Source organism: Fundulus heteroclitus, unplaced genomic scaffold (genome assembly GCF_011125445.2).
Source record: "Fundulus heteroclitus isolate FHET01 unplaced genomic scaffold, MU-UCD_Fhet_4.1 scaffold_73, whole genome shotgun sequence".
NCBI classification, from domain to species: Eukaryota; Metazoa; Chordata; class Actinopteri; order Cyprinodontiformes; family Fundulidae; genus Fundulus; species Fundulus heteroclitus.
Genome location: NW_023397175.1, coordinates 1125223 through 1147225, shown reverse-complemented (window position 1 = coordinate 1147225; position 22003 = coordinate 1125223). Strand labels below are relative to the sequence as shown.

At 43.7% G+C, this 22003-nt stretch overlaps 1 long non-coding RNA gene across 2 annotated transcripts; it reads right to left on the bottom strand.

Annotated features, from left to right (window-relative positions):
- Positions 1 to 18622: 18622 nt before the first annotated feature.
- On the bottom strand, positions 18623 to 19549 carry LOC118561823. 2 transcript variants are annotated; one of them, XR_004930294.1, is made up of 3 exons: positions 19465 to 19549; positions 18878 to 18971; positions 18623 to 18673 (listed from the first exon to the last, which is right to left on the bottom strand). It is a non-coding gene; the product is annotated as an uncharacterized LOC118561823 (long non-coding RNA). The 2 variants fall into 2 exon arrangements; XR_004930293.1 differs by having other exon boundaries at positions 18878 to 19544.
- Positions 19550 to 22003: the final 2454 nt, after the last annotated feature.

Here is a 22003-nt window from a genome sequence, read left to right as displayed (position 1 = left end):
ACACCTACCTACCAAAACATTCAACTTGCTGTTCATCAATATTTTTTTTGGTAAATGTGTTGTCTTGTCAGCAATGTTTCTGACCTTTGACGTCCCCCATGGAGGCAATTTCTGCCCAGTCGCTGGCTGCATCCGAAAAGGTCTAATTAGTAAGGAGTCTTTGTCCAAAGCGGAAGTGCGTCAGCCTTCGCCGTGTTAAGTACTGTCTGAATCGTGCAGTCAGAGAGGAGGTAGGAAAAGGAGCCTGTTTGCTTCATCTCATAGTCCCTTTAGTACAGGAACCTTGCGATGTCCCTTACTGCCGCTACAGAGCTAAAAGGAATCTCACAATCTTTTGTCAAGATCCGTTCTAGTTGGAGACAGCTTTGGTCCTGAACTTGATTTGGATGTTGAGACTGTCCCTCTAATCTTTTGTATTTTCACAGTAAAGAAGTTAGCAAATTTTGTTGCAGGTGGAGTGGAGTTCAGATGCCACAGACACAGGAGGATTTTTTAACGTGTCGACTGTGGAAAATAAGCCACCAGTATTATTAATGTCTTTGTTGATGATCTCAGAGAAGATGGATTCCCTTGCATTTTTCAGTTTTAAGTTATATCTCTATATCTAGTGATGAAGCTCGTTCCAGTGAAAAGTTATAATGAATAGAAACAATTCTCCCATTTTAACTGTGGTTTTGTCATCCGTCCATCCGTCTTCTTCCGCTTATCCGGAGTCGGGTCGCAGGGGCAGCAGCTTCAGTAGAGAGGCCCAGACGTCCCTCTCCCCGGCCACTTGGGCCAGCTCCTCAGGAGGAATCCCAAGGCGTTCCCAGGCCAGCCGGGAGACATAGTCCCTCCAGCGTGTCCTGGGTCTTCCCCTGGGCCTCCTCCCGGTGGGATGTGCCCGTAACACCTCACCAGGGACGCGTCCAGGAGGCATCCTGACCAGATACCGGAGCCACCTCAACTGGCTCCTCTTAAAGTGGAGGAGCAGCGGCTCTACTCTGAGTCCTCCCCGGATGACTGAGCTCCTCACCCTATCTCTAAGGGAGAGCCCAGACACACTACGGAGAAAACTCATTTCAGCCGCTTGTGTCCGGGATCTCGTTCTTTCGGTCACGACCCAAAGCTCGTGACCATAGATGAGGGTAGGAACGTAGATCGATCAGTAAATCGAGAGCTTTGCCTTTAGGCTCAGCTCTCTCTTCACCACAACGGATCGGTACAGCGCCCGCTTCACAGCAGACGCTGCACCAATCCGCCTGTCGATCTCCCGCTCCATCTTCCCCTCATTCGTGAACAAGACCCCAAGATACTTGAACTCCTCCACTAGGGGCAGCACATCCTCCCCAACCCGGAGAAGGCACTCTACCCTTTTCCGGTTCAAGACCATGGTCTCGGATTTGGAGGCACTGATTTTCATCCCGGCCGCTTCGCACTCGGCTGCGAACCGCTCCAGTGAGAGCTGTAGATCACGCCCTGATGAAGCCAATAGGACCACATCATCCGCGAATAGCAGAGACGCAATCCTAAGGCCACCAAAACGGATCCCCTCAACACCTTGGCTGCGCCTAGAAATTCTGTCCATAAAAGTTATGAACAGAATCGGTGACAAAGGGCAACCTTGGCGGAGTCCAACTCTCACCGGAAACGAGTCCGACTTACTGCCGGCAATGCGGACCAGACTCTGACACCGGTCGTACAGAGACCTGACAGCCCTTATTAAAGGGTCCGGTACTCCATACTCCCGGAGTACCCCCCACAGGATCCCTCGGGGGACACGGTTGAATGCCTTCTCTAGATCCACAAAGCACATGTAGACTGGTTGGGCAAACTCCCATGCCCCCTCCAGAATCCTGGTTTTGTCATGACATAGGTTTTTTGTTTACTTTGCTCTGGACTAATTAGTTTCCACTCTCCTCAGCAAGCAGTCCTCTGTCATCTCCCTGTGCATAATTCAGTCTCCAGTCAGCTCAGTCATCTGCACAGACCATTTCCACCTGCTACCACTAATCAGTCTGTACTCTGCTCAACTGTTCCCCAGCCTTCATATACCTGCTGCCAGATCATTACAGCACTGCTCATGACATCATATCACAACACCTCACTCATGCCCTGCCGCCATGATTTTTTCAGTTTGTGTACGTGCTCTCCCTGCATCTCCTGGTCTGCTTTTGCACTTTCAAGAAACCCTGTGCTTGGCTGAATTTCAGATTCGCTCCAACAACCATTACAAGTTTAGAAAGGTCAGATAAGAGACCTTAAGTTGTAGCTTTAAGGAATTTGTTAATATATGATCAGAAACAATTAAGCTTTGAATTTTTAGTGATGAAGCTTGTTCCAGTGAAACGATGAAACAAAAGATGTTATTCTAGTTGTACCTATAGCAAAGTTGGACAAAATTACTTTAGATCATAAATCCTTAAAGATAAACTTAGCTTATTTCTTATTATGATTGGAAACAATTAAGTAGTGTGATTTTATGGTTTCTGTATGTTTGTTAATGTATGAAAGAAGTCTAGTCAAGGATTTACTTACCTTATTCCTTTGTTAATGTGATGTTTCTGTTTTCCTATGCAATATTTCCCTCTGTTATGTTTTTCTGTTCATGTACAGCACTTTGAATCGTCTCGTTACTGAAAAGTGCTATATAAATAAACATACGTTGCCTTTTCCACTGAAATGTTTTCTTCCCATAAACAACCTTCATTTAAATTGGAACTATGCAGTCAATGATGTCTGACTCGTTAGACTTAAAGTTATCTACTAGTTCATCTACTGAGTTACAGAACGAAGTGGAAGAGTAAGCTTGCTTAAAGGTTTCGGTGCAATCGTCCTTAAAGATGTGTTTTCTTATGATGTCACTTGGGCTAAATGAGTTATTGGAAAGGATGCATTCAAAGGTAACAGAAAAGGGATCAGACAGGGCAACATCAGTTACATTGACCTTGGAAATGTTTAGACCCTTAGTGATAATCAGGTCTAAAATTTGTCTCTGTTTGTGTGTGCAGAAAGCAATGAAAGAGCTCAAAGTAATAAATGTAATTCTAATTTAGCATTTATAACTAAATAAGAAAAGCTATTTGGTCCTTAATATATGTGCAAAAGGAAATTACTTATTTTCTCAGATGCCTCCAACTGTCTAATGATTAATGGTAATTTAAGTTTCAGATGAATCTTTGTGATTCGATTCTGTGCTTGACTTACCTGCTTGCTGTGGGCTGTGTACTCTGGACATCCTTGATAATATGTTTGTACAGCAGATGAACTGAGATGCAGCTTCCTGCAAGTATTTACAATAAAGCATTGAGAGAAATACAAGAAACTGAGCATCTGTGGATGAAAATTGACATTTATTTTAAAAAAAATTGGCCTCAAAGTTGGCCCTGGGCATGACATTTTCTGGGATTTAACATCTGACCATTTTGTAGATAATTTTAAAGCCATTATATCAGAGCTCATCAAGCAAAATGCTCATCAGGTATTAAGATTTGACACATATTAAACGCAATATCTAGCAGTTGACGGAGTCTTTATCAATATTGCACACTGTGCAGATGTCAACTTTTGCTAAATCTCTCTTGTGGTGACTAGGTTCATTTTACAAGCATTACTTTCACAGACTTCAAATAAGTATGTATGTTAATTTTGTTGATTTAGACATCATCCACGTGCTTTTTGCTGTTATACATACAGATTCAATTCAATTCAATTCAATTTTATTTATATAGCGCCAATTCATGAAACATGTCATCTCAAGGCACTTTACAAAGTCAAAATCAATCATATTATATAGATTGGTCAAAAATGTCCTATATAAGGGAACCAGTTCAAACTCCCGACAAGCAGCATTCACTCCTAGAGAAGCATAGAGCTACAGGGAAAGTCGTATGCATTGTCCATGGCTTTGCAGCAATCCCTCATACTGAGCAAGCATGAAGCGACAGTGGAAAGAAAAAACACCCATTAGCGGGAAGGAAAAACCTCCAGCAGAACCGGGCTCAGTATGAACGGTCATCTGCCTCGACCGACTGGGGGTTACAGAAGACAGCAGAGACACAACAAGACAGACAAAAAACACAGAAACACAGAAGCAAACATTGGTCCAGTAATCTGTTCTATATTAGATGGTAATAGCGGGTGAGCTGTGTTCTCTGGATGATGTCTTAGATAACAGAACGCCAGACCAGATGTACCTACTATGAAGAAAAAAAAAGAGAGAACAAAAAGTTATAAGCAGAAATGATGACAAGCAATGCATATTTGAAGAACAGTAGAACTCGATAGAGTGAGAAAAATAGATCCTGATGTCCTCCAGTAGCCTAAGCCTGCTATGCCATAAGCTGGTTGAATATGCTTATTATTATTATTAATTATAATTTGGTATTATAATTTAAATAATAAATCATTCAACTCAAAATTTCGCTATAACAAATATAGTTCAAATGGTGGTGATGTTAGCTATAAGCTTATAAGTATTTATACCACTAATGCATTAGTTAACTTGCTGTTATGAACTCATTTATGCTGGAATAAATGATCAGGTCGGACTGTTAACCGACCAGGTTTATCCAGCAGGCTGTGAGAACCCCAATGTAACTGCAATTAGAGTTTAAATCCTTATTCCTTATCACCATCCAATGATATTGTCTCTGTATTAATGTCAGATGTTAACTCCAAAGGAGGTTAGCTCTGATTTCTGAATACCCAGGCAACTGTGAATTGGACTGAACACAAAACAATGTCTATTCCGCAGTGGTTGGTTTTATTGAACCAAAAGCAATTCCCTGTTACAGTAATTCTCTGATTCAAACAACTTTGGAATTCTTACTCATTACTAAACTAAAACATGCAAAATATATATGTGGAAATAAAGAACAAAACAAAAATAAACAATGGATTAAAATGAGCGGTTAGCAGATCTTAACTTAACTCAAAGTTGTTTAACACCGCCCTCGAAACACCGGCATTTCACGTATCAGCATTGATAGACAGAACGGCTTCGGGAATCTCACTGGACGCTTTGATGTCTTACGAAAGCTAGTTCAGCTAAGCTACCTACAGTTCAGATACACGTGACCCTCCCAAGATGGCTGCTACGATGACGTATGAGGGGAGGTCCTAATGACGTAACCACGCTTACGCTGATGGGGTAATGCCTCGCTTCGAAAGGGGGCAGCTAACTGGGAGTTTAAAGCAAAGCCCGCGACTTGAGCTCGGACAAAGAAATTAAACTGATAAGGAGAAGCGAAAAGAGAGAGGGGGGAAGCAGGGAAGAAGGTGAAAAGAAATAAATCGGTAACCCACGGCGGGGTTCTTGATGGATTACAAATCAACACAGCAAATCAATTGTACAATGCATGCACATACAAAGAAAATGTTCAGCAAAATAATTCCAACTTCGTCGTGGAATAAAAGCATTAACCAACACCTACAAAGTTCTACCGCCTGCCCAGGCACTTCTAAACACCCTGTTGGTGAGACAGAAATGAAAGGGGAAAAAACCCCGTTACTTTGAGTTGCCTCGGGGCTGGTCCGGAACGCTCCGAGTGTGCGGCTTTCTGGACGCGCTTCGACGAGCGCAGTTGTCCACAGGCTGCAGCGGGACGGGGAAGAAGCTGCTTCGTTTCTTCCTCCGGGTTCAACAGTCGCTTTGTTGGCCAGACAAAAGCGGGGGTCCTCTTCGATCAGTGGGAGATGCGGCGTCTCTCAGTCTTTTGATCAGAGGGAATTTAAAAGTACTTATTTAAGTCGACCTCCTGTTATAACAAGCAGGGAATAACCGTTGCGTCGAAAAATCTCGGTCCAGCGAGCAATCGAACACGTGGCGTGGGAATCAGCTGTGCGTGTCTTCTCGGGTTGGCTAAAAGCCAGGGAAGAAGGAAGCTCATCGTGTGTGATCGGCTTTTATAGCCATCACCATAGCAACCTTATCTTGATCGGCGGCCATTTTGCCGTGTTGCGTGATGGGAGTTGGTGGCCATTTTGACCACATTGCATCATGGGTAACGCAGTCCGTTACGTCCCGAATTGATGCCGTTTTCTTGATCGGCGGCCATTTTGCCGTGTTGCGTGATGGGAGTTGGTGGCCATTTTGACCACATGAGTTGGTGGCCATTTTGACCACATTGCATCATGGGTAACGTAGTCCGTTACCGCTTTCTGTCACGTCTGAACTGGCACAACATACCCCCCTTTAGCTTTGAAGAGTGGGATGCTGGTCACAGTCTTTAAAGCTACAACCAAGTCCATTCTGGCGTGACGACAATCCGTTGTGCATGAGTGGAACAACCTAATAGTCTTTCTAGTAGTCCATTGGGATTCATGCAGTTCAGTTCATCATCCAAGAGGAGGAAAAACGAAGCATTCATTGTGCCTGGGTCAGTGACCTAGCCTGGGCAGGACTAAGCTATAGCTAGTCATTTCTATTGGCTAATAAGGCAACAATAAAGTAATAAAAAAAAAAGAAATGCAAACTTCACAATCACCATCGTCAATACATTCATTGGTCATCAGGTTTGAACTTTGAACCAAAGAAAGGAGAGAGGGAAAAGGGGAAAGGAAAGAGACAGCGGTTCGTAGTCTAATCAGCTTATGGCCTTCAAGGAGCTGGTGCTACGAACCTGGGAGCGACAAAGGTGAGGGCGTCAACCCTGGTTTGCAACTGTTTGATCTGCTTGTATGCTGCATACGCCATCGCAGTAGTGATGGCCCATCCAAATACAAGGAGAACCACAATAATGGTCATAATGTGAGTGTCGGTCGACTCTGTAGCTCTGGGGAAGCGAAGCAGAGGGACCGAGCTCAACTCTGATGGAGTGAGACTGAATTTAATCAGCTGGGTGCCTGCAAGTAAAAGCTGTCTTTCAATGCCGACATCAATGCTGAAATTGTATCCCTTAAAGACATCTATTATTTCAATCTCTGAGTCATATTTATCAACGTCAAGGTGATGCAGAACCATGTTTCCAATGTGGACTACAGCGCCTTGAGGTGGGGAACAGAAAATGGTTTGGTTGGGCAGTTTTAGTCTAGTAACTGTGTCATGCTGCTCGTAGGATAACAGGGCTTCTGCCTCTGGGGTGCTAACGAGCCAGCGGTTACCTGCCCGCTCAATTTTGGTTTCCACACCTGCATCTTTAAGGGTCATTCTAGCCTGACAGTTTTGTTCAGGAGATTCATTAGACCACACAGGTAATTGGTAACGTCTCTGATAAATGGGTTGCTTGGGCATACCCAGTGGATGTCTTTGGTTTTGGTACACAAATCCAAATTAGGGACTAAATAAAGCTTGGGATCAGCATCATGATAGGCCAATATTGAGGGAGTTTGTAGGTGTACGTGGGTCTCACCTTGCCAAAAACCGACATTCAATACTGATTTAAGCCTATACACATTAGCTCTTTCAATGATGGGAAGGTTTAGCATAAATCCTATCTCCAAGTTGTCAGGATTTACAAATATCGGAATTGCACTACCTAGGCTGTGCGCCAGGTGTATTTGTGGTGGTTGCAGTGTTTCACTAGAGGCAGATTTGAGAACCTTTTCAACCAAATCTACTGGTACCAGGTACGGAGGAATCCGTCCTTCAGCAAGGCTATTTATGGATGAACTAACCTCTCGAGTGAGGTCCTGCATTAAATCTCTAACAACCTGAGTATACATCATGTCATTCTTTACCACTTCTGTGAGCATTTCCAAAGCAATGCATGGTGTTATGGCTGAGTGTGAAATTATAGACGTGAAGTTATGTATGGACATTTGCTTTTATTAGTGCATGTTTAAAGTGTCCTGATTGAACATGCACTTGTCCTATTTAATGCTATGCATTGTTCTCTTCGGCGGGGGCGGAGTTAGGCTCCCTTCCCTGCGAGGAGAGTTTGGTGGACGGTTTAATTTGGTTCGCATGAACCCATTTGTACTCTGGACTTTGCACGCTGGCTTCTAGGTTCTTTCGAGGCCACGCGAAAGTCGTTCGGAGACGGTCTTTTAAGTCAGTGACGCACTGGTGTGCCGTGTAGACGGTTGTCACACTGACGTCTTCGGGCTGGTAGATGAGATTCAGGGGAAGTGTCCTTTGCCTTCCTGTCATCATCTGGAAAAGTCTCACCCCTGTGGAGCATGGTGAGGTAGAGCGGACTAGCATTAGGACCAGGGGAAGCTTTGTATCCCGGTCCCCGTCATGGCTGCTGGCATGTTCCTTTGACATGCTGACCACGGTGCAGTTCATTCGCTCCACCTGTCCGGATGACTGTGGGCGGTAGGTGATGTGGAATTTAACTTCCACGCCCAACATGTTGAAAAGCACGGTCATAATGTTTGACGTTTCTCTGTCCGAGTCGACGGACAGGGGAAGGCCCCACCGGCTGAAAACGTGATTTAGCAGCAGGGCTGCTGTGGTGACAGCGGTGTCATTCGGTGCCGGCAAACATTCGAACCATTCTGTGAAACTGCCTGTTATTGTCAAAAGATATTTGTTATCTCTTAACGATTCGGGGACTGGACCGATCCAGTCAGTCTGCAAATGTGACCACGGAAATATAACCCCCCTTTGCTGAAGCAGGGCTCGGTTTAGTGGTCGTGTGGGTTGTAACTGGCTGCAGGTTAAGCAGCCTTGTACATACTCCTGGGCCGTTGAAGGCCGGGACGTCACCCGTTGGGGAGTTTTCAGATTAGCTTTGCAGCTTTTGTGTTCTCCTACTGGTGAGTCATGGACGTGTGTCAATGTGATCCCAAGTTCGTTTGAATCTTTGGGCTGAATGGGCTGAAACTCATAAAACAGCTCCTTAAGTGCTGTTTCCTCTGTTTCAGTGGTCAGTGCATCAGCTTTTTCCAGCTGTTGCATGATTTCTGTTTCAAAGCCAGGGCAGGGCTCAGTGGGTGAGTCCCGGTTCTCTGGTTGATTCGGTGCTGGTTCTGTTGGGTCGGTTGCTGTCGCATACCCCAACAGATTTCCTTCAGCTTCAAGCGTTGCACCACAAATAGATCCAGCAGGCAAAGCTTCATGTCGCCTGATTTGGATCATGTTGGAAGGAAAAGTAAACACGGTGTCTGGAGAGTCCTGTCTGCCGGTCAAGGATAAGGGCAGGTCTCCGATGACGGGAATGCTCAGCTCAAAGTTGTGGAAAGAGCTTTCGATGAGCACCCCAAGAGGTTTCTTCGCCACCACTTGGATCGGCATGCGAGTTGGATTCTCCACTAAAAGGTAAGCTGAGCGGTTGTTCAGCTCAAGCAGGGGTGTGTCAGAGGATTTGGAAATCGGCTCTGTGGAAGGCAGAAATGGTGCTAAAAGTTCTTTGGGCTCCTCGGAGCATGTCACCTGGTTGATAGGGACGGACAGTCCACTTCCAGAAGTGAGGGGCTTGGGAGTCCCTACTTGGGCCCAAAGATGACCATGATAGCAGTCAATGAGTGGGGCTAACCTGTTCAACAGGTCCTGACCCACAAGAAAAGGTTCTGTGTCCAAAGTACATATGTAGATGGGGTGCACCAGGGTCATGTCACGGAAAGTGATGTCTAACCACGCCCGTTTGGTGATGCATGACTGATCCTGAGTGTAGCTAGTGATGCCCACGTTACAGGTCTCCACCTGGAACGGTTTCCCAAGAGACACCATAGCTCTGGTCACCTCATCAAACAAATCTGAGCACATTAGACTGATCTCGGAACCCGTGTCTAAAAGAGCATTTGCAGTTACACATCCTCCGATAACTGTCGAGCAGTATAAGCGGTGTGCATTTTCATGATGGTTTAGCTCACCTAGAAACCTTAGAAAAGGGGCTTTCTGATCACCTGCTGATGGGATCTTAGAAGGTTGTCGGTGAATTTTCGGTTGGTCCCCCCCCTTAATCAGATAAACTCTGTTAGAAGGGGAAGCCTGTTCCACGCCTAGTCATGCTGGCTGGGGTTTTGGGCCTGGCTTACCTGGAGGGTCGACAGGATTGGATGGTGGCTGGTACGGCTGCGGCGCGATCTGACGCACTGTTTCGGCGAGCGACCTGCGAAAAGTCTCCTCCATCTCCTTTCTCATTGACTCCTCTATGCACAGGTTCCAGCCTTTGTGGTCATGTGTGCTTTTCGACCTTTCCGGCCTGTCAGCTTGCTTACCGTATCGAGCTGGATCCGGCCTGTGCCATTTTTGAAACCTCTCACCTTCCATGCTGCCATGCTGACCTCTCCTATCCTGAGAAGCTTTCTTCTGCTGCGGCTCAAAACCATGTTGCTTCTTAGGACCAAATCTAGTTTTAGGTTTGAAGGGAGGCATCTCATGTCCCTCCAGACCTAAACTCTTTTCTGGTTTGGCTCGAATCTGCAGAACCTTTTTATCACTATCGGCTCCTTTGTTGGGCCGGACACGTGTTTCCCATGCCACCTGCGCGCATTTCCTGATTTCCTGCATGGTAAGTTTCTTGGTTCTACAATGCATGGTAACCTCATAACGCACGCTTTCATGAAGATTATGGAGGAACAAAGATTTGAAAGTGTGGTCTTCCTCCAAGCCGGGAGCATTTCGTCCCTGAAGGTAAGCAGCCCGCAAGCGACGGTAGTACGCTTTTGGTGCTTCAGTTCTCTTTTGCTGAATTGCAAAAGCTCCAAGAGTTGCAGAAGCTGGGTCTGTAAACACCGAATATTCTTCTCTTAAAGCCTGACAAAGAGCTGAATAACGGTCACGTGTAGCTGGAGGGAGGCTTTCTATGAAAACATGGACACTTCTGGACGTGGTTTTCCAGATAAGCTTCAACTTTTCTCGAGCTGAGGGGCTATATAAGTCTAGCAGACAGCGCTCTACCTCTCTGAGATAGTCACCAATGGTGGATTCTGTATTGCTAGGATCAAAACGCTCTATGTCTCGGGCCAGGGACTCAAGTTGACGCATCCGCGATCCCTGTTCAGGGATCGGAGCTGGTCCATCTGAGTCCTCTCCTGACGACTCCTGCCTGCGGTAACCACGATAGGAGGGAGGCTCTAGTTCTGACCACCTACCTGGCGGAGGCGGCCGTTCGTGGGACTCAGGGGGACCCCCCCTGTCATGAACTCTTGTCTGTGGACGCAGTTCAGAGGAGTGGGGTTCACCTGTGTCCCAGGAACGGTGCTCTCGTCGCCCTGGTGGGGGGAAAAGATCATAGCGAGCCGTGTCAGGGATCAGGTGGGAAGCAGGTGTTTTCCCATGATTTACATCATGTGGATCAGTCCTGATTGCCACCGTAAGTTGTTTAGGCATTTCTTTCTGTATCACACTGCTATATCTGTCCTGACCTTCGCTTACCCTTCGCTCAGAAGGTGTCTGAGGGCCCAGTTCATCCAATGTCCTCCAGGTGTGATCTCCATGTTTTCCTTTGGAGTTCTCACACTCAGATCCTTCTGTCTGCAAGCTAATGCGATCCTCCTCTCGCTCCTCTGTGGGATGACAGCTGCCCTGAACACTTCTCTGTTCTAGCTCCCTGATTCTTTCTTCAGCTAAAGCACGCCTCTCAACCTCTCTGTTACGCAGATTGGTCTCTAGCGTTAACCTTCGGTGGTATAACGCAGTTAATTCACCCAAAACATCTGCTACCAATCTATGTTTAGGTTTGCTCTGGACCTCCTCCACCAATTCCTGAATTCTCCTCTCACAGTCTCCTATGTTAAACTGATTCAGACGGGTTTGTTCGTCCGGTGTCATTTTAAGCAGTGAGCTAATGACATCCTGGGCCTCCATTCCAATGGAATGGTTTGGACCTTCAGCTCCTTCAGACCTAAACACTGAGGAATCTTCACTATCCATTCTTTGTCAGCTATGGATAACAACACAACAAGTAACACTGTAGTTTAGCAGAGCGCTAAATGACAGACAACAAATAACAACGCTGTATTCTAGCTTAGCACTAAGCAACAACGCATACACTTTAGTTTAGCTCAGCGCTAAACAACAACTGCTAACAACAACTGTTAAGTGGCTTCACTTTAACTGTTAACAGCAAACACGCACTATGACTCACACTACTGCAGGAAGTGGGTTCGATTACGTGCGTTTAATTAGGCTGCGCAGGGGAAAATCAACCCTGCGACTTACAACTCCTTAGTTTTAGGAACGGTTAATATGCTTGTTTAACTTTGAGAATATTAACTTTGAGTGACATGGACCATTAACCTTTCGGCCAGTAATTAAGTGATAAAGCTGTGGCTTTGTTTGTGATGTAAGTTATTTCAGAACAGGTGCTCTACACATGTGTGGAAAATAGCAAAGTGTTTTGGAGCCTCAGAGGTGGCAAAGAATGACAGTTGAAAACCGCTAAATTGCAACCTTAGTTTCAAAATCACAGCTCAATTTTGACCACTTATGATGAGCAGAAGGGGATAAAGGAGGAAAAAAAAAATGAATAAAATAAAATTAAAAAAGACAAAAGGGCGTAACCGTAAGGTAAGTTTAAAGAAACTGACTTTCAAAACTGTCCCTCCGGGACACTGAGCGATCTAAGCTGTCTTTAAAACCGTGACTGCAACTACCTATCCTGGCCACCAGATGGAGGCAAGGTCTCTCTTTTCAAAGCAGAACACGACACAGACTCTGATTGACAAGTAGCAGACGCTGGCTGCTGTGTATTTCAATCTAGCTGACTTCCAGTCCAGAAATCAATATTCAAACCTCAGGTTAACAACCTCAAACCACCACAAACACGTATATATTTAGTAATGATACCTCCTTAATCAATTATGACTGAATAGTCCTTTTGGCAAGGTGAGCAGTCAAAATGCTGGAATATGGATTGTGTTCATTCAATTCATAAGTTGCTGGTTATTCGATTTAGTCTAAAGGAACGCCAATAAGTAGACTCCAGCCCACACCGGGAAAAGCCAATTTATTGCTATGCCATAAGCTGGTTGAATATGCTTATTATTATTATTAATTATAATTTGGTATTATAATTTAAATAATAAATCATTCAACTCAAAATTTCGCTATAACAAATATAGTTCAAATGGTGGTGATGTTAGCTATAAGCTTATAAGTATTTATACCACTAATGCATTAGTTAACTTGCTGTTATGAACTCATTTATGCTGGAATAAATGATCAGGTCGGACTGTTAACCGACCAGGTTTATCCAGCAGGCTGTGAGAACCCCAATGTAACTGCAATTAGAGTTTAAATCCTTATTCCTTATCACCATCCAATGATATTGTCTCTGTATTAATGTCAGATGTTAACTCCAAAGGAGGTTAGCTCTGATTTCTGAATACCCAGGCAACTGTGAATTGGACTGAACACAAAACAATGTCTATTCCGCAGTGGTTGGTTTTATAGAACCAAAAGCAATTCCCTGTTACAGTAATTCTCTGATTCAAACAACTTTGGAATTCTTACTCATTACTAAACTAAAACATGCAAAATATATATGTGGAAATAAAGAACAAAACAAAAATAAACAATGGATTAAAATGAGCGGTTAGCAGATCTTAACTTAACTCAAAGTTGTTTAACACCGCCCTCGAAACACCGGCATTTCACGTATCAGCATTGATAGACAGAACGGCTTCGGGAATCTCACTGGACGCTTTGATGTCTTACGAAAGCTAGTTCAGCTAAGCTACCTACAGTTCAGATACACGTGACCCTCCCAAGATGGCTGCTACGATGACGTATGAGGGGAGGTCCTAATGACGTAACCACGCTTACGCTGATGGGGTAATGCCTCGCTTCGAAAGGGGGCAGCTAACTGGGAGTTTAAAGCAAAGCCCGCGACTTGAGCTCGGACAAAGAAATTAAACTGATAAGGAGAAGCGAAAAGAGAGAGGGGGGAAGCAGGGAAGAAGGTGAAAAGAAATAAATCGGTAACCCACGGCGGGGTTCTTGATGGATTACAAATCAACACAGCAAATCAATTGTACAATGCATGCACATACAAAGAAAATGTTCAGCAAAATAATTCCAACTTCGTCGTGGAATAAAAGCATTAACCAACACCTACAAAGTTCTACCGCCTGCCCAGGCACTTCTAAACACCCTGTTGGTGAGACAGAAATGAAAGGGGAAAAAACCCCGTTACTTTGAGTTGCCTCGGGGCTGGTCCGGAACGCTCCGAGTGTGCGGCTTTCTGGACGCGCTTCGACGAGCGCAGTTGTCCACAGGCTGCAGCGGGACGGGGAAGAAGCTGCTTCGTTTCTTCCTCCGGGTTCAACAGTCGCTTTGTTGGCCAGACAAAAGCGGGGTCCTCTTCGATCAGTGGGAGATGCGGCGTCTCTCAGTCTTTTGATCAGAGGGAATTTAAAAGTACTTATTTAAGTCGACCTCCTGTTATAACAAGCAGGGAATAACCGTTGCGTCGAAAAATCTCGGTCCAGCGAGCAATCGAACACGTGGCGTGGGAATCAGCTGTGCGTGTCTTCTCGGGTTGGCTAAAAGCCAGGGAAGAAGGAAGCTCATCGTGTGTGATCGGCTTTTATAGCCATCACCATAGCAACCTTATCTTGATCGGCGGCCATTTTGCCGTGTTGCGTGATGGGAGTTGGTGGCCATTTTGACCACATTGCATCATGGGTAACGCAGTCCGTTACGTCCCGAATTGATGCCGTTTTCTTGATCGGCGGCCATTTTGCCGTGTTGCGTGATGGGAGTTGGTGGCCATTTTGACCACATGAGTTGGTGGCCATTTTGACCACATTGCATCATGGGTAACGTAGTCCGTTACCGCTTTCTGTCACGTCTGAACTGGCACAACAAGCCCAAAGAAGCACATCCCCATAGGTATGTCAGGGCAACATAAGCCACTCTAGTTATAAGCTTTGTCAATAAGAACAGTTTTAAGATTAGTCTTAAAAGTAGAGAGTGCTTCTGCCTCACGGACCAATACTGGGAGTTGGTTCCACAGGAGAGGAGCCTGATAACTAAAGGATCTGCCTCCCATTCTACTTTTAGAGACTCTAGGAACCACCAGCAGTCTGAGAGCGAAGTGCTCTGTTAGAAACATACGGGGTAATGAGAGCTCTGATATATGATGGAGCTTGATTATTAAGGGCTTTATACGTTAGAAGAAGAATTTTAAATTCTATTCTTGATTTAACAGGAAGCCAATGAAGGGAAGCTAAAATTGGAGAAATATGATCCCTCTTGTTGATTGTCATCAGAGCTCTTGCTGCAGCATTTTGGATCAGCTGAAGACTTTGAACTGCATTTTGTGGACTTCCCGATAGCAAAGAATTACAATAGTCCAGCCTTGAAGTGACAAATGCATGGACTAGTTTTTCAGCATCGCTCCTGCACAGAATGTTTCTAATTTTGGCAATATTCCGGAAGTGAAAAAAGGAAACTCTGGAAACCTGTTTAATATGGGATTTAAATGATATGTCTTGGTCAAAAATAACACCAAGATTTTTTACTTTATTACCAGAGGCCAAGTTAATTCCATCCAGATTAAGTGATTGATTAAGAACTTTATTTTTTGTGGACTCCGGTCCAAAGATTACAACTTCTGTCTTGTCAGAATTTAAATGCAGAAAATTTAAAGTCATCCAGCTTTTGATGTCATCAAGACATGCCTGTAATTGAAGTAATTGATTGGATTCATCAGGATTACAGATGCACGTACAAACGGCTTCACTCTACAGAACAAAAAAACAGTTGAAAAACAGATCATATTGTTTAGACTGAATATGTGAAAGATCAAAATTATCATAAATATTCCAACAACTTCTGCCTTAATGACCACTAATACTTCTCTTAATGCTATTAATGTTCAGATGGATGTTTAAGCTGCATGAAACCACTCCACTGCTTTTATTATCACAAATCATTGCATATTGTAATGTTTTTTAAACTTACGCTGACAACAATTGTGGTCAATTTGCTCACGTTATCATCATTCAAAATTTTCATACCTTGACACCCCTATTACAGTATGCATAGTAATCAGGCCTCCAGAAGGTTTGACGATTTTCCCTTTTTCGGTTGACAAACTGTAATTTAGTCTGAAAAACTCACACGGAAAGAAACAGACAATTATAAGAATGTTATTGATACAATTATTTTAAGACTTTGGCACTCAGACCACAGCAGGAAACATTAGCGCTGAATTTTACTTCAATATGCATAAGCAGGTGTATGAGAACAGGGATGTTTCCCCCCAGGCCTGAAACTTGTGGTGGAGTGGAGATAGACAAAGTTGGTTCAGTCCATAGACTGCTGGTTGGCGAGACGATCTGCTTGAGCTGTATTGGTGAGATCCAGTAGACTGCGAGAGCTGATGCTAGTGCTTCACTCAGGGACCCAGCTTGGATAAACACAGGTTGCATGAACGTGTCCATGATAAGTAAGCATGAAGCGACAGTGGAGACGAAAAACTCCCCTTTTGGAAGAAACCTCTGGCAGAACCAGGCTCAACATGGCGGTGTTCTGCCGGACCGATTGAGATGTGACGGGGAATGCAGTAAGAGTCCGGGAGGAATGACACTCTAGCTGTGTCTCAATTCGGCGGCTGCGTCCTTCGAAGGACCCAGCCTACACAGCCTTAGGAGGACCCAGCCATCGGAGGATGCTCCGGAGGATCCTCAACCGTTGGTAAATGGGATGGTCTAGCCTTTGGAGCACTTCCTGGTTGCGACACGACGTCATCACGTCTACCCCAAGCCCGGGGAAAAACAGCACCAGCGCCAATAAACGACGCAAAAAAATGGATATTAATTTTTTTTATTTACTTATTATTGGAGGTGTCACGAATTTGTAGGGAGATGAATCCAGAAATCAACCAACACAATACAAATGCTCTTTACGGTGATTTATTAAGGGATGGTGAGGAGAGGGAATCAAACGGGCAAACAGACAGGATCCAAAAAAGGGGTAAGGCAGACATCCAGGCGATACTTGATAGGCAAACAGAAACTGGGCAGAAAAATACAAAACATGTTACAAAAACGGAATCAAGACGCTGGGAGCTCTTACCAGGAAACAGGGGATGCACGCATGGTATAATTGACGATGACCTGACAACTAACTAAGGAGGGAGTGAGGCTTAAATAGACGGATAAACAGGTGAGCGGAATTGAAAGTAATTAACCGAAGGCGAGAGCAATACAGAACTGACAGGACACTAGATCACAGAACTAAAATCAGAACTAATACAGGGACCAGATAACTGACGAAGTAAAAAGGCTAAACTGGAATTCAAAACAGAAATAAACCCAGAGGCAGAAATAAGCTACTTAACCAAAACAATAAACATAGACCGGATAACCTAAAACAGTACAAAAGCTGAAGAATCCAAAACCAGACAGAACAGAAACAAAACCTGAGGTGGAAGACAGGGATAGCTGATCAAATAAATAAACATGAACCAAAACAAAAACCCAAATCATGACAGGAGGAGGAGAGTCGGTTTAGACGGCTTCGGCGGCAGTAAAACCGGCGACGAATTTTTCTCAGGCTGGAGGAGCGCAGTGGAGAGGTAACATTTACCTGCTATTATTTTCCCCACAGGGGCCTGCTAATGATCAGAATATACCAGTTATTAAACAAACGCTTGTCAGCAGATTGACGAATATGTTTAAATATAAAATGTTATATTTATTTGTAAGACTTGATATAGGCTTATGTTTGTAACTTTAGTAATTTGAATTGAATAGTTAAATGTGTACAAACCCTGTAAATAACTGACTTAAATCACTACTTTCACTATCACTAATGTTGTGTTGAGAAGCCAAACTAATATTGAGAAATAAATCATTGTTTGTCTAAATTGTTATCCCCTTACTGCCTGATTTTATTTGTAATTATATAACGAAAAAATAATACAGGAAAAATTAATCTAAATATAAAAACGTAAAAAAAAGACATTCACTAGAGTTATATCAGCTAAAATGAAATTGCTATCATCTAATCCTGTTGTTCCTAATCTTCATGTCTCTATCCAGACAAGGCCGATGTACTGCTGCATCAACTTAAATGCACAACATCTGCCTAGGAGCCGGTGACATCATGGCCCCAGACGATGAAGTGCAGGACTACATGCCAGAGGATGAGGAGGGGGAGAACGTGTTGGAGGCAGTCAGTGGTGCTCCCTGGCGGGACCAGCTGTCTGCCTAGGTGTCCGCCCTGAAGGAGGGTCTACCCGACCACGATTACATTTAGATGGCAAGTATAATCACTTTTTAGCTTTTCTCATGTATGAGTTATGAAAACAGTTGTAGTAAAGTCATTTTCTGCGTCTTAAACATTTTTAGGAACATGGCAGCGGTCAATTGGGTCAGCCCTGCAAACCCTTATGGACGATGTGGTGAACAGTGGAGAGAGGCATCCCCCACCGCCCAAATGATGTCCCACTCGCAGTCAGAAGACTCCAAGGTCATCTGTGTGGCATCCCATCCAGTCCAGCAGCACCACCAGGGACTCCTGCTCAGTCAAAATTATATATATATATATATATATATATATATATATATATATATATGTGTGTGTGTGTGTGTGTGTGTGTGTGTGTGTTCTTTAGTAATATTTATTTTATATCTTCTGTAAATAGTTGTAGTAGTTAATTTTAAAATCTAATGTAAATAGTTAAAATGTTTTTGATAGTTTATTGTAAATACTAATGTGTGTGTGTATGTATGTATGTATGTGTGTGTGTGTATTTCATTACATTAGCCAAACCTGAACATACTTTTACACTTTTTTTTGGCCTGTTGTGGCTCAACTTCACCCTCCAGGCCCGTTTTTTGCAGGATTGTTCTAAATAACAGAAACGAGAAGAGATAAACACACAAGGATCACTACTATCACAACTATAAGATTAAAAAAAGTGACTTCTGGGCATCATTTGATGTGATCAAAAGATTATATTTGTACGTTGGTGTTTGAACAGGACTTCTTTGAACTTGTGTGAATTTTACATACAAATGCAACATGTATATGGAATTATGCCTCAACTCTTACCTCCATCCGACTGCGGCAGTGTTTTTGGCCCCGGTAAAGAGGTGGTCATTTTGCCCACGGAGTTTTATCAACTCCTCTGTATGCTCCCTGCTGCCTAGAACAAAATGACATGTAAAGCATATTTCTGTTATGTCAACAGGCAAAATGACTGTTCTGTATAATTACGCCGGTATTGTTCTTCAAGTGAATTATACTTTAAACCTTATTATACTGTACTGTAAATTAACTATACGTTATTGAGTATTCAAACAAAACGTTTGCAGTATTGACAGCCCAGTACAGCTGGACTGATGTTATTTCTTCAGCTGCATTAAGCTTTGGCAGTTCTAATCATTTGTAATAAACTGTATGAGAATAAATTGATCGGATTTGTGAGGGACACAGCTATCAGCACAGTTACAATAAGATGTAGGTTAAAATCAAAAATTGTGACATTTTTATGAAGGCTTTTAATGTTGCTGAACGTCTCGTATCAACAGATTAGCTCTAAGCTTTAGCTTTAGCTGGTCCTACAAATTCCGGTGGCTCCGTTACCGTCATGTATTTTAATAGATGTTCAGTTAAAAAAATAAAAACAAACTACTTACATTTAAAGCTGTACTCAGCACTACTGCCAGCGCTGCTGCTGCTTTCATTAGTCTTGATGAAAATCCGCTTTCTTTCTTCTTCTTCTTCAACTACTAAAAAAAAGCGAGCAAAGCACCTTGGGAAATCTTGTGGCAGGCGAGGCCACTGCGTCCTCCTTTTCGGGGAAAAGGAGGACGCATTCGAAGGCTGCATTTTAAGCATCCTCAGAATTTTTTGCCAAATCTCATCATCGGGACAGCCTCCGGGCATCGTTGTGACGTCACCGGCATTAAAATGCGTCCTTCGAAGGACGCAGCCGCCGAATTGAGACACAGCTTCTGATAGGGATGAGGTTGAAGGAGCACCATGTAAAAGCCAGATGGAGCTTGGCTACGATGATGGAGAAGGGGATGGATGTGGGTTGAATCAGGGTCATCTGAGTCCAAATCAGATGACCCTGATTCATCTGAGTCCATTGCGCAACCACTGCTTGCGCTTGGCTGGGTAGTAGGTTGAGACGTGGATTTGAAGACCTTTTAAGATTAACTCTGGATGCTGATTGGGCTTTGTGGGGGTGTGGTTCAAAGCTTGATTGGCTTGTGTCAGAGGCTAATGAGCCTCTGATTGGATAAATGTAAGTAATTCAGTTTCTTCAGTTGAATTTCCGCCTAGGCTTCATTACCATGTCAGCACAGGTTGAACCAATATCTGGAGTGGAGCTGGGCTTATTTGACAGGGTCATAGGCAGAGGTGTATTTAGGCCAATTTTAGGGGTGCTCAAGCACCCCTAAATCTTAGCTCAGCCCCCCTGAAAAATTACTGATTCAGAGTACTCCTGCGTGTTGGTTCGGCTCTGCCAGAGGTGCGTACATGCACAGGTTCACGCCTTTGTTTGAAGCGCTTGGAGTTCTCACGGTGTCATTTCAATGCTGCTGTGCGCCAGCGGGGGCGGGGCCTGGCGCTCCACGCAGCCAATCACTAACACGTCTGGCCTTTGATTGACAAGGTAGACACCCCCCTTTAATTCCACTCTCATTGGTTGTGCTGCCTTAAATTCTGCCCTCCCTCTTCCTGATTGGCTGTTTTCTATTGCGTCTATGTGTGTGCATCTTTTACCAATATCCGTTGTTATTACTGCTTTCATTTATTGCAGTTCAGGCATAAATAGCAGGTGTAATTTCTTTTACGTAATATACTGTATAAGAGCACTAGATGCCGCCTAAACAACTGCTATTTTTTGTTTAGACTTTTGCTTAGTTATAATAGTATGATTAGGGTTCCACAAAATAATAGTGCTATTTGTTTGACTTGTTCTACTTCTAGAATTAGGATAAAGACAAAGAAAACAGAGGAACACTATTTACATTGGTTTTATTGTACATAGATTTCCACACTGTCCATTAGTAAATTAGTACAAACCAGGGGCGGGGCTAGACGTTATAATCAGGGGCTAAGCCCACAAAATATTTCATCATTACAAGGGTAATTTGATACACCAAAAAAGTAAACAATTATTTCATCTGTTGATGTGGTCGCAAAATAAATTTAATCTAGGCCTTTACATATCTTAAAGTTTAATCTGCTGTTCTTTAATAGTCATACTAGTATACCGTAAATCCTCTAATATAGGCCCGGGCCTTTATTTCACTCAAGTGTATCGCTGTCCAGGCCTTTATTGGAAAGAGGCCAGAATTAGAGACAGGCCTCTATTTCTATTTGAGCAAAACAGACTACCAGTGGAATGAATGAAAATGAGATTTTGTGTCTATTTGAACCTATAAAATACTAGGTTCATTTATTGAAAAAGTAGTTACCATAACGGTATACAGAACATTAACAACAAATAGCCTACCAGTAATTCAGGCTAAATTCCAGTGTAGTAATATGGTAGCAAAACGTAGCAAACATACCAGTAGTGCTACTAGTGCATTGTAAACACTTAACCATATATGGGGATAATTAGGCTATTGATTCATAACAAAAGGCAACTTACAGGTTAAGACACCTTATCACTCACTCAAATTGTCTCGTTTGGTTTGAAGTAAAAAAAAAATCCTCCAATTCTGTTTAATCCTCCTCCTCAATTATCTCCTCCTCTTCATCTCTCCCTGTAATCTCCTCATCACTCGCGCCTGTCTCTATAACAAGTTCATTATTGTACAGTTCCTCTTCGTCCTCCTCATGTTCTGCTGCGTGTCTGTTCTCTTCCTCGCGCAGACGAGCAGCAGTCAGGGCCTGTCGTCCAGCAGCGCAGGGCTGTAAAGAACAATACATTAATTTAGTTTGGCCGTTATTGCAAGTCACAGTGGACAGGCTCACTCACGAATGCAATAGTGATAGTGATAGAAGTGAGTGCTAATTTCATACCTGTCTCTCTCGGAAGCACAACATGAGGTCGTCCTCACTCCCGTCGGGTTTCACAGACTGCCCACACACTTTGAAGGACTTGATGATCAGGTCCTTGTCCAGCTTGTCCCAAGCAGCGATAACCCAGTCCACAAGCAGACGGCGAGATGGTGCTTTTAGGTTCCCTCCACTTGTGTATTGCTTGTCTGCGTC